General features: G+C 34.8%; 1 long non-coding RNA gene across 22 annotated transcripts in view; it reads left to right on the forward strand.

Moving 5' to 3' along the window:
* Positions 1 to 12,023, forward strand: part of LOC147366889 (uncharacterized) — a 1,020,561-nt gene that overhangs the window by 767,129 nt on the left and 241,409 nt on the right. Inside the window, exon 8 of one of the 22 annotated variants that reach the window (XR_015169112.1) lies at positions 3,349 to 3,590. The exons of 19 other annotated variants lie outside the window; for them this stretch is intronic. This is a non-coding gene — a long non-coding RNA (uncharacterized LOC147366889). Of the gene's footprint in view, positions 1 to 3,187; positions 3,294 to 3,348; positions 3,591 to 12,023 lie in introns of those variants that run through there. 2 more of the 22 variants (XR_015169114.1, XR_015169123.1) reach the window with 2 other exon arrangements.

The following is a 12,023-nucleotide window of genomic DNA, read 5'->3' on the forward strand; positions in this document are numbered from 1 at the left end:
GGATTTAAGACATAAAATACAGTCTAATGCTTTTATGAATACTATCAGAAGGCATGTCCAAATTAGCTAACTATTTCTAAAATGTTTTCTCACTTCAGTTTACTCAGTGTTGGAATGTAGGGAGATCATACTTTTCAAAAATACTTAATTGTCTAGGTGATGAGGGTCAGTTTTTGAAAGAGGATGTTGCACTATAATTTTGTCTTTGGAATGAGCTAATCAGTTGGCATATCTTGAAGATTCAAGTGAAGTCCCTAAAATGGTAATTATTTTCATCTAAAGCACTACCTAATTACAACTTTATGCTTCATATGGATTAACTCTACTGAAAATATAATTAAACACTGAAAGCTTCTTTATTCTCTGCTGCTGTGTTCTTTTGTATTCTCTGTAATAGAATTATAATAGAATTCCTCTGAATATATAGAGTGTCCCTATATCTTTAAACTATGGGATTACCTAAAAAGTACCCTCTCAAAAAGGCGAAACAAATATTTTATTCATAATTGCATAAAATTATTACATTAATTGTCTCTGATCCTCTTAACAGCATTTGAAGGTTTACTATTATTCCTCCATGTTAAGGGAGGGCACTACATTTAGACAGATTCTGTGATTTGTCTAAGAGTACAAAGTGACTAAATAGCAGCCATATTACGTACATATATGAATCTTGTGTCAAACTTTGCTTGTCTTTGTCAGTTGCATTACTCAGATGCTCTTTTCGTACCCTGTCCTGCCAATTTTTCATTACACAGTAGGCACTGAAATCATAACTAACACTCTGCATCCCATGGGACAAATAAGCAGACTGAACAACAAAACTGTTGTTACTTACCTATTGATGGTATTCCCATGATGCAAATTCAGTTGTAGGCATACAGTAGTAATGGTCAAAGGCTGATCCTACATACTTGTCATTTTTTCCTTGTTCTACAATGTCCTTTTGATTTGAATGAAGATAAAACACGATGGAAAAGTCAGTAGAATCAGAAATAACATTTTTTGTGTGTGAACATTTAAGTCAATTCCAGCAGCCAAGTATAATTTTGCATTACCAGCAGGAAGCCTAATAATCAAGTGACAAGTATTTTTATCCAATTAACTCTTAAGTAGATATTTCACATTAATGTTGCACAGATAAATTCATAGTCACATATAAAGTCACATCAATAGAGAATAAAATAATAGAACCTTAGGAAATTTGTCAGTTTTTAAATTGCTTTTAAAAATTATATAATAATTTAAAAATTTTTATTGGAATATAGTTGATTTACAATGTTGTGGTAGTTTCAGGTGTACAGCAAAGTGAATCAGTTATATATACATATGCATTTAGTCTTTTTAGATTCTATTCCCATATAGGCCTTTACAGACTATTGAGTAAAATTCCCTGTGCTATACAGTAGGTCCTTATTATATATACAGTGGTTTGTATATGTTAGTCCCAGCTTTGCAATTTATCACTCCCTGCACTTCCCTGACTGGTAACTGTAAGTTTGTTATTTACATCTGTGACTCTGTTTCTCTTTTGTAAATACTTTAATTTGTACCATATTTTAGATTCCATCTATAAAGGATATCATATGATATTTCTGTTTCTCTGACTTCACTCAGTATGACAATCACTACGTCCATCCATGTTGCTGCATTATTTCATTCTTTTTTATAGCTGGGTAATATTTCATTGAATATATGTACTGCATCTTCTTTATCCATTCCTCTGTTGATGGACTTTTAGGTTGATTCCATATCCTGGCTATTGTAAATAGTGCTGCAATGAACATTGGGGTACATGTATCTTTTCAAATTAATTTTTTGACAAATTTTTTCACAGGAGCGGGATTGTTGGATCATATGATAGCTCTACCTTTAGTTTCTTAAGGAACCTCCATACTGTTCTCCATGCTGGCTATACCAATTTACATTCCCACAAACAGTATAGGAGGCTTCGCTTTTCTCCACACCCTCTTCAGCATTTATTGTTTGTAGATATTTTTGATGATGGCCATTCAGACCAGTATGGTATGGGACCTCATTGCAGTTTTGATTTACATTTCTTTAATCATCAGTGATGTTGAGCATGTTTTCATGTGCTTCCTTGACCATTTGTATGTCATCTAATTGTATTTTAGAAATGGTTGTAGAGTTCTTCTGTTTCTTTTTGGTTAGTTACATACTCATGGGGGTGAGGAGAAGAAGAAGAGGAAAATTTTAAAAATAATGGGGAATTCCCTACTGCTCAGGTCATGGATTCAATCCCTGGTTGGGGAAATTTAGATCCTGCGAGCCACATGGCCTAAATAAAATAAAGGGTGTCATAATTTTAAAAAATAACAAAATATATCTATAAAATTTGAAATATTAATTTTAACTAAATTTTTAAATTAGACCCAGGAACCTGGTGGTCTACACAGTCCATGCATCACAAAAGGGCTGCTTACGAATTAGCAACTAAACAACAAAAACAACAACATAGTTGATGTACAATATTGTGTTAGTTTCAGGTGTCTAGCATAGTGATTCAGTATTTTTGCAAATTATATCCCATTGTAGTTTATTACGAAATAATGATAATATCCTGAGCTATATAGTATGTCCTTTTTCTTATCTATTGTATATATAATAGGTTGTATATGTTAATTCCATACCTCTAATTTTTTCCTCCCCCTTCCCTGTCCCTCTTAGTAACCCCAAGTTTGTTTTCTATATCTGTGAGTCTATTTTGTATGTACCTTCATGTATATTATTTTTTAGTTTCTACATTATAAGTGACATTGTGCAGTATTTGTCTTTCTCTGCCAGACTGACTTCACTATGCATAAATTCTCTAGGTTCATTGATATAGCGCAAATGACAGTATTTCATTCTTTTTGAGGACTGAGTAATATTACACTGTATATATGTACTATATGTTCTTAAACCAGTTGTCTTTTGATGGTCATATGGTTTGCTTCAAGTCTTGGCTATTGTACATGGTGATGCTGTGAACATTGGGATGCATATAACTTTTGAATTAGTATTTTAACTCTTCCAGATACACACCCAGGGGTGGAACTGCTTAGTCATACCATGTTTCATATCACTGGGACCCTTTTAGACTAGCTCCCTTTATTTAACATATAACACCTTGAAATTCATTCATGTTGTATATTTCCATATTTTGTTCCATTTTAATGCTGAGTAGTAGTGCACTGGGGAGAAGGCAATGGCACGCGACTCCAGTACTCTCACCTGGAAAATTCCATGGATGGAGGAGCCTGGCAGGCTGCAGTCCATGGGGTCGCTAAGAGTCGGACTTGACTGAACGACTTCACTTTCACTTTTCACTTTCATGCATTGGAAAAGGAAATGGCAACCCACTCCAGTGTTGTTGCCTGGAGAATCCCAGGGACGGGGGAGCCTGGTGAGCTGACGTCTATGGAGTCACACAGAGTAGGACACGACTGAAGTGACTTAGCAGCAGCAACAGCAGCAGCAATGCATTGTATGAAGTACAACTTTTTAAAATCTGTTTACTCAATTAAAAACACTTGAGTTAGTTCCCAGATAAAATCTAAATTTCCCAAATGAATAAAGGTACTATAAATGGCTGTATACAAGTATTTGTGTGAATATGACCTTTTATTTCTCTTGCATAAAAGCCTTGGTATGGGTTATCTGTGTCAGTTTCAGATGTTAGTTTAACTTTCTGGGAACTGCCCCACTAGTATACAGGCTACAGTGCCCTTCTCTATTCCCAGCTACAATATATTGGAATTTTAATTGCTTTATATCATTGCCAGCATTTTTTATTGTCAGTGTATTTGTATGTATGTACATATTTTGTGTATTTGTGTGTTTCAATACATGTATCATATATAATTATACTTATAAATTGTAGTCTTTCTAGTATGCATATAATGACAATAATGTTTAAAAATAGGAATATCTTTTGACAATAATGAAATCTTTAAATTTTGCTTCTTATTCTATAAAATGAAAGTTACTAGACTTTTTGTACATCTGGTAAAAATTTTTACTTCATAAAAGAATGGTAAAAAGTAGGAGAAATTTTAGCATTTATTCACAATTGAATACACAGAGTTGATAAATTGAGCTAGTTTTGCTGACAAAAGCCTGAGAAAGCAATATATTTGAACCAGATGATTAGATATAATTTGAAATATTTGTTTTCTGGAAACAGCATTCAATATAGTACTAGCTTCTATAATCAGCAAAGCAATTCTTGTAAACCAAAAATAAATGTATCAACTTTGCTAAGAAACAACAAAGATGCAATAGAAATAGAAAAAACACTTAATGTCTTAAAACTCAAGAATGTAATTGGAGAACTAAGTACACTGCTGCTACCGCTAAGTCGCTTCGGTCGTGTCCGACTCTGTGCTACCCCATAGACGGCAGCCCACGAGGCTCCCCCATCCCTGGGGATTCTCCAGGCAAGAACACTGGAGTGGGTTGCCATTGCCTTCTCCAGTGCATGAAAGTGAAAAGTGAAAGTGAAGTAGCTGAGTCTTGTCCGACTCTTAGTGACCCCATGGACTGCGGCCCACCAGGCTCCTCCGTCCATGGGATTTTCCAGGCAAGAGTACTGGAGTGGGGTGCCATTGCCTTCTCTGACTAAGTACACTAGGTATGTGCAAAATATTAGAGAATTATATATGCATATATGGAGTATAGTTGTTATTTTATTTTTTTAATATAAATTTATTTGTTTTTATTTAAGGCTAATTACTTTATAATATTGTATTGGTTTTGCCATACATCAACATGAATCCGCCACAGGTGTACATGTGTTCCCCATCCTGAACCCCCCTCCCACCTCCCTCCCTGTACCATCCCTCTGGGTCATCCCTGTGCACCAGCCCTGAGCATCCTGTATCATGCATCAAACCTGGACTGGCAATTTGTTTCACATATGATATTATACATGTTTCAATGCCATTCTCCCAAATCATCTCACCCTCGCCCTCTCCCACAGAGTCCAAAAAACTGTTCTATACATCTGTGTCTCTATTATGTGTATTTTTGGAGGCAGATCACTTTTCTGTGTGCTGAAAAAATCATGCATTTTTTTTTTTTTACTTTTAACTGATATTACACTGTAAAGCAGTGCATCATATAATCCCAGTGAATAAAAGTATTTAGAGAATATGGTTTCAAGTCTTGAAGTGATATCAGAATTCATTTAAAATCAGAGCAACAGTCAAATGCAAAATTTGAAATAATTAAGATGATTTCCAGAAATTAAATACTTTCTTTCCAACACCCATCAATATTTTCATGATATTACCATTTTAAAGCTTTTATGCTGAAATATATTTAATACAGTATATTCCCACGAATGCCCAAGAAGTATGTTTAATTAACTAAACCATTTGGTAGTACATCCTCCAGTATGTAATATTTGGGGATATCCCATAAATATTGCCACCTTTTAATGGTAAACAGCAACAACAACAGAAGGACACAGTGGTCATACACTTTGGGTTTATTGACATAAACTAGAAACTATGTCAATAATAAATGGACACTAAAATCTAACTACAGCCAAAAAAGAAGTTCAGACTAATTTTTCTAAGTATACTTTTGGCACATACATTCTTACTGTACTTACTTACTTTATTTTTATTTGAAGTAGTCTTAAAGATTATACTTTCTTTTTATTTTGAAGTAGTTTATCCTCATAGTTAAAGATTATACATAGTTCATTTGTATCTTTACTATAATGATAGCACCTTACACTACCAAAGTAAATTATTGAAGTCAGAATATTTACATCAGCATACTGCTATTAACTCAACTAAAAACCTTGTATAGATTTCATAAGTTTCTACATGCACTCATTTTTTTAAGAGATGAGATTATAGTTACATGAAACTTTATCACATGTATTTATTCACATAACTATTCCCACAATCAGATACAGAATTTGTCACAAAATAATTCCTTCATGTTATTGTTCCATGCTCATAATCTTCCAACCTTAACCCCTGGCAGCCATCACTGTTAATTTTATAACCTAAAGAATTTTTATAAGTAAATAGAATAATACAATATGTAACCTTTTAGATGTCTTTTTACTCAGCATAATGATCTATCCTTATCCTTGGATAGATCCTTGATCTATCCAATTTGTTACATATAACCATAACTTGTTCCTTTTTTATTGCTGAGTAGTACTCCTTTGTGGCTTCCCTGGTGGGTTGGTGGTAAAGAATCCACCTGTCAGTGCAGGAGATGCAGGTTCTAAACCTGAGTAGGGAAGATCCCCTGGAGAAGGCAATGGCAACCCTCTGCATTGTTCTTGCCTGTTTTTTATTGTTATAAATAAAACATGAACATTTATGTTTAGATTTTTATGTAAATATAAATTTTCATTTCTCTAGGAAAAATACCCACAAGTACAATTTCTGGATCTTTTGCAAATATACTGTTAATGTTGTAAGAAACTTCCAAACTATTTTCCAGCAGAGCTGTATATCCCAATTTTTAAGTGGTTTATAACATATAGTTCTGTAAAGGAAAGCTGTCATTCACATAGGTGCACATGACCTGCACTTTACCTTGGATGGTAAATATGTTAGTTACATTGGCCATGATTTGATACCCAGTAGATATTTTGATCTATTACTTCAGGCCATTTGACCAAATATCCTTTAAAATTTTCTAAGCTAACATGAGGCTAGTTATATTGTGAGTGAAACTGACCATCAGTTCAAGTGCACGGCTAGTTGTATTGTAAGTAAAACTTGACCATCAGTTCAACAGTACATAATGAAAGAAGCAACAGTTGTACTTCTTTTGGCTCTGAGCCTGTAAGTGTTCAATTTCTTCCATTTGAAATGGGCTTAATTCAGAACTTTTTCTTCTTTGGGTCCCATAACTTTTATAAGACAAGTTTGCAGCATCATATTCAGTACTGAGAACTAATATATAGTACCAGATCAAGAGTTTGTCAGGTGATATAATGCCCATGATCAAATAATTTTCAGTGATTTTTTTTTTTTGTATTTGGATGCAGAACATATAATACTGTGGAGGTTATTTCAAGGTTATCCATCAAAAGTCTGAGGGAGGAAGAGAATCTCTGAATCCCTGAAATGTTATGCAAACCTGTGAGATTGAATTTTTGTATATGTGTAGTCTTCCCCTAGTATATTTTAACATTTTCTACTGAAATCATCATGTTGTCCTTTAGTCTTGAATGTCCGAATTAGTTCAGTTCAGTTGCTCAGTCGTGTCTGACTCCTTGTGACCCCATGAATCGCAGCACACCAGGCCTCTCTGTCCATCACCAACTCCCGGAGTTTACCCAAACTCATGTCCATTGAGTCGGTGATTCCATCCAACCATCTCATCCTCTGTCATCTCCTTCTCTTCCGCTCTCAATCTTTCACAACATCAGGGTCTTTTCAAATGAGTCAGCTCTTCGTGTCAGGTGGCCAAAGTATTGGAGTTTCAGCTTCAGCATCAGTCCTTCCAATGAACACCCCAGACTGATTTCCTTTAGGATGGAGTGATTGGATCTCCTTGCAGTCCAAGGGACTCTCAAGAGTCTTCTGCAACACCACAGTTCAAAAGCATCAATTCTTCTGCACTCAGCTTTCTTTACAGTCCAACTCTCACAGCCATACATGAATACTGGAAAATCATAGCCTTGACTAGATGGAACTTTGTTGACAAAGTGATGTCTCTGCTTTTTTTTTTTTTTTTCCTAACCTTTACTTTTTAAATTTATTATTTATTTATTTTATGGAAGTACAGTTGATTTATAATGTATTAATTTCTGCTGTACAGAAAAGTGAGTCAATTATACATATGTATATAATACATTCTTTTTTTATTTTTAAAAATTTATTTATTTGAATTGGAGGCTAATTACTTTGTAATACTGTAGTGGTTTTGCCATACATTCATTTGCCATACATACATTCATTGACATGAATCAGCCATGGGTGTACATGCGTTTCCCATCCTGGGCCTCCCTTCCACCTCCCTCCCCATCCCATCCCTCTGGGTCATCCCAGTGCACCAGCCCTGAGCACCCTGTCTCATGCATTGAACCTGAACTGGTGATCTGTTTCACATATGATAATATACATGTTTCAATGCTATTCTCTCAAATCATCCCACCCTTGCCTTCTCCCATGGAGTGCAAAAGACTGTTCTATATATCAATGTCTCTTTTGCTGTCTCTCCTATAGGCTTATCATTACCATCTTTTAAAATACCATATATATGCATTAGTATACTGTATTGGTGTTTTTCTTTCTGGCTTACTTCACTCTGTATAATCGGCTCCAGTTTCATCCACCTCATTAGAACTGATTCAAATGTATTCTTTTTAATGGCTGAGTAATACTCCATTGTTTATATGTACCACAGCTTTCTTATCCATTTATCTACTGATAGACATCTAGGTAGCTTCCATGTCCTGGCTATTATAAACAGTGCTGCGATGAACATTGGGGTACCCATGTCTCTTTCAATTCTGGTTTCCTTGGTGTGTATGCCCAGCAGTGGGATTGTTGGGTCATATGGCAGTTCTATTTCCAATTTTTTAAGGAATCTCTACACTGTTCTCCATAGTGGCTGTACTAGTTTGTATTCCTACCAACAGCAAAATCCTGCTGTGATTTATGTCAGAGAGTGTTTGCCTATGTTCTCCTCTAGGAGTTTTATAGTTTCTGGTAATACATTTAGATCTTTAATCCATTTTGAGCTTATTTTTGTGTATGGTGTTAGAAAGTGTTCTAGTTTCATTCTTTTACAAGTGGTTGAACAGTTTTCCCAGTACCACTTGTTAAAGAGATTGTCTTTTCTCCATTGTCTATCCTTGCCTCCTTTGTCAAAGATAAGGTGTGCATAGGTGCGTGGATATATCTCTGGGCTTTCTATTTTGTTCCTTTGATCTATATTTCTGTTTTTGTGCCAGTACTGTACTGTCTTAATGACTGTGGTTTTCTAGTAGAGCCTGAAGTCAGGTGGGTTGATTCCTCCAGTTCCATTCTTCTTTCTCAAGATTGCTTTGGCTATTCGAGTTTTTTTGTATTTCCATACAAATTGTGAAATTATTTGTTCTAGCTCTGTGAAAAATTCCCTTGGTAGTTTGATAGGGATTGCATTGAATCTATAGATTGCTTTGGGTAGTACACCCATTTTCACTATATTGATTCTTCCAATCCATGAACATGGTATATTTCTCCATCTATTTCTGTCCTCTTTGATTTCCTTCATCAGTGTTTTATAGTTTTCTATATATAGCTCTTTTGTTTCTTTAGGTAGTTACATTCCTAAGTATTTTATTCTTTTCATTGCAATGGTGAATGGAATTGTTTACAACACTTCGAACAAAGGACCTCAAAACAAAGGACACATACAGACTGAAAGTAAAGGGCTGGAAAAGATATTCCACACAAACAGAGATGAAAAGAAAGCAGGAGTAGCAATACTCATATCAGATAAAATAGACTTTGAAATAATGGCCTTGAAAAGAGACAAAGAAGGACACTACATAATGATCAAAGGATCAATCCAAGAAGAAGATATAACAATTATAAATATATATATGCACCCAACATAGAAGCACTGCAATATGTAAAGCAAATGCTAACAAGTATGAAAGGGGAAATTAACAATAACACAATAATAGTGGGAGACTTTAATACCTCACTCACACCTATGGATAGATCAACTAAACAGAAAATTAACAAGGAAACACAAACTTTAAATGATACAATGGACCAGTTAGACCTAATTGATATCTGTAGGACATTTCACCCCAAAACAATGAATTTCACCTTTTTCTCAAGTGCACATGGAAACTTCTCCAGGATAGATCACATCCTGGGCCATAAATCTAGCCTTGGTAAATTCAAAAAAATTGAAATCATTCCAAGCATCTTTTCTGACCACAACGCAGTAAGATCAGATGTCAATTACAGGAGAAAAACTATTAAAAATTCTAACATATGGAGTCTGAACAGCACACTGCTGAATAACCAACAAATCACAGAAGAAATCAAGAAAGAAATCAAAATATGCATAGAAACAAATGAAAATTAAATCAAAACAACCCAAAACCTGTGGGGCACTGTAAAAGCAATGCTAAGGGGTAGGTTCATATCAATACAGGCTTACCTCAAGAAACAAGAAAAAAGTCAAATAAATAACTTAACTCTACACCTAAAGCAACTAGAAAAGGAAGAAATGAAGAACCCCAGGCTTAGTAGAAGGAAAGAAATCTTAAAAATTAGGGCAGAAATAAATGCAAAAGAAACAAGAGACCACAGCAAAAATCAATAAAGCTAAAAGTTGATTCTTGAGAAGATAAATAAAATTGACAAACCACTAGCCAGACTCATCAAGAAACAAAGGGAGAAGAATCAAATCAACAAAATTAGAAATGAAAATGGAGGAATCACAACAGACAACACAGAAATACAAAGGATCATAAGAGACTACTATTAGCAACTATATGCCAGTAAAATGGACAACTTGGAAGAAATGGACAAATTCTTAGAAAAGTACAACTTTACAAACTGAACCAGGAAGAAATAGAAAATCTTAACAGACCCATCACAAGCACAGAAATTGAAACTGTATTCAGAAATCTCCTAGCAAACAAAAGCCCAGGACCAGACAGTTTCACAGCTGAATCTACCAAAAATTTAGAGAAGAGCTAACACCTATCCTGCTCAAAACTCTTCCAGAAAATTGCAGAGGAAGGTAAACTTCCAAGCTTATTCTATGAGGCCACCAACACCCTAATACCAAAACCAGACAAAGATGCCACAAAAAAAGAAAACTACAGGCCAATATCATTGATGAACATAAATGAAAAAATCCTTAACAAAATCCTAGCAAAAAGAATCCAACAACACATTAAAAAGATCATACATCATGACCAAGTGGGCTTTATCCTAGGGATGCAAGGATTCTTTATTCTCCGCAAATCCTTCAACGTAATACACCACATTAACAAGTTGAAAGATAATAACCATATGATTTCATGGCTGCAATCACCACCTGCAGTGATTTTGGAGCCCCCAGAAAATGAAGTCTGACACTGTTCCCACTGTTTCTCCATCTATTTGCCATGAAGTGATGGGACCGGATGCCATGATCTTAGTTTTCTGAATTTTGAGCTTTAAGCCAACTTTTACACTCTCCTCTTTCACTTTCATCAAAAGGCTCTTTAGTTCTTCACTGTCTGCTATAAGAGTGGTGTCAACTGCATATCTGAGGTTATTGATATTTCTCCCGGCAATCTTGATTCCAGGTTGTGTTTCATCCAGCTCAGCATTTCTCATTATATACTCTGCAAGAAGTTAAATAAGCAGGATGACAATATACAGCCTTGACGTACTCCTTTTCCTATTTGGAACCAGTCTATTGTTCCATGTCCAGATCTAACTGTTGCTTCCTGACCTGCATACAGGTTTCTCAAGAGGCAGGTCAGGTGGTCTGATATTCCCATCTCTTTCAGAATTTTCCACAGTTTATTGTTTTCCATACAGTCAAAGGCTTTGGCATAGTCAATAAAGCAGAAATAGATGTTTTCTGGAACTCTCTTGCTTTTTCTCTATATATATATATATATATATGTGTGTGTGTGTGTGTGTGTGTGTGTGTATCTAGATACATATATACTTATTTTTATTTTTCTAAAATATGAAAAGCAAAATTCTGTAGGGTAACTTTTGCTCTTATTTTTTTAGGGGTACTTAGGATACTAATCAGTACATAGAATTATTTTCAAGTTTAGATGTTTGATAGTGATGTCTTCTGATTTTCTTAGAGTTTGGATATCATAAATCCTAATGTTTGGATTTCAAAAGCAATATCAGGATTGTTGTTACTGTTATTATTATCAGCTTTTTACTCAGCCCCTTTCCCACCCACCCTTTTCTAATTAGTGAGAGGATAGAACTTAAGGTAAATCTTGAAAATGCAGATTAAAAAAATCTAAATATTTATAACCTGTTTCTACTTCATGTATTATCTTAGTCATTTTGGCT

This window comes from Bos grunniens, chromosome 8 (assembly GCF_055505025.1).
Source record: "Bos grunniens cultivar Pamir isolate PY7600 chromosome 8, Bosgru_T2T1.0, whole genome shotgun sequence".
NCBI classification, from domain to species: Eukaryota; Metazoa; Chordata; class Mammalia; order Artiodactyla; family Bovidae; genus Bos; species Bos grunniens.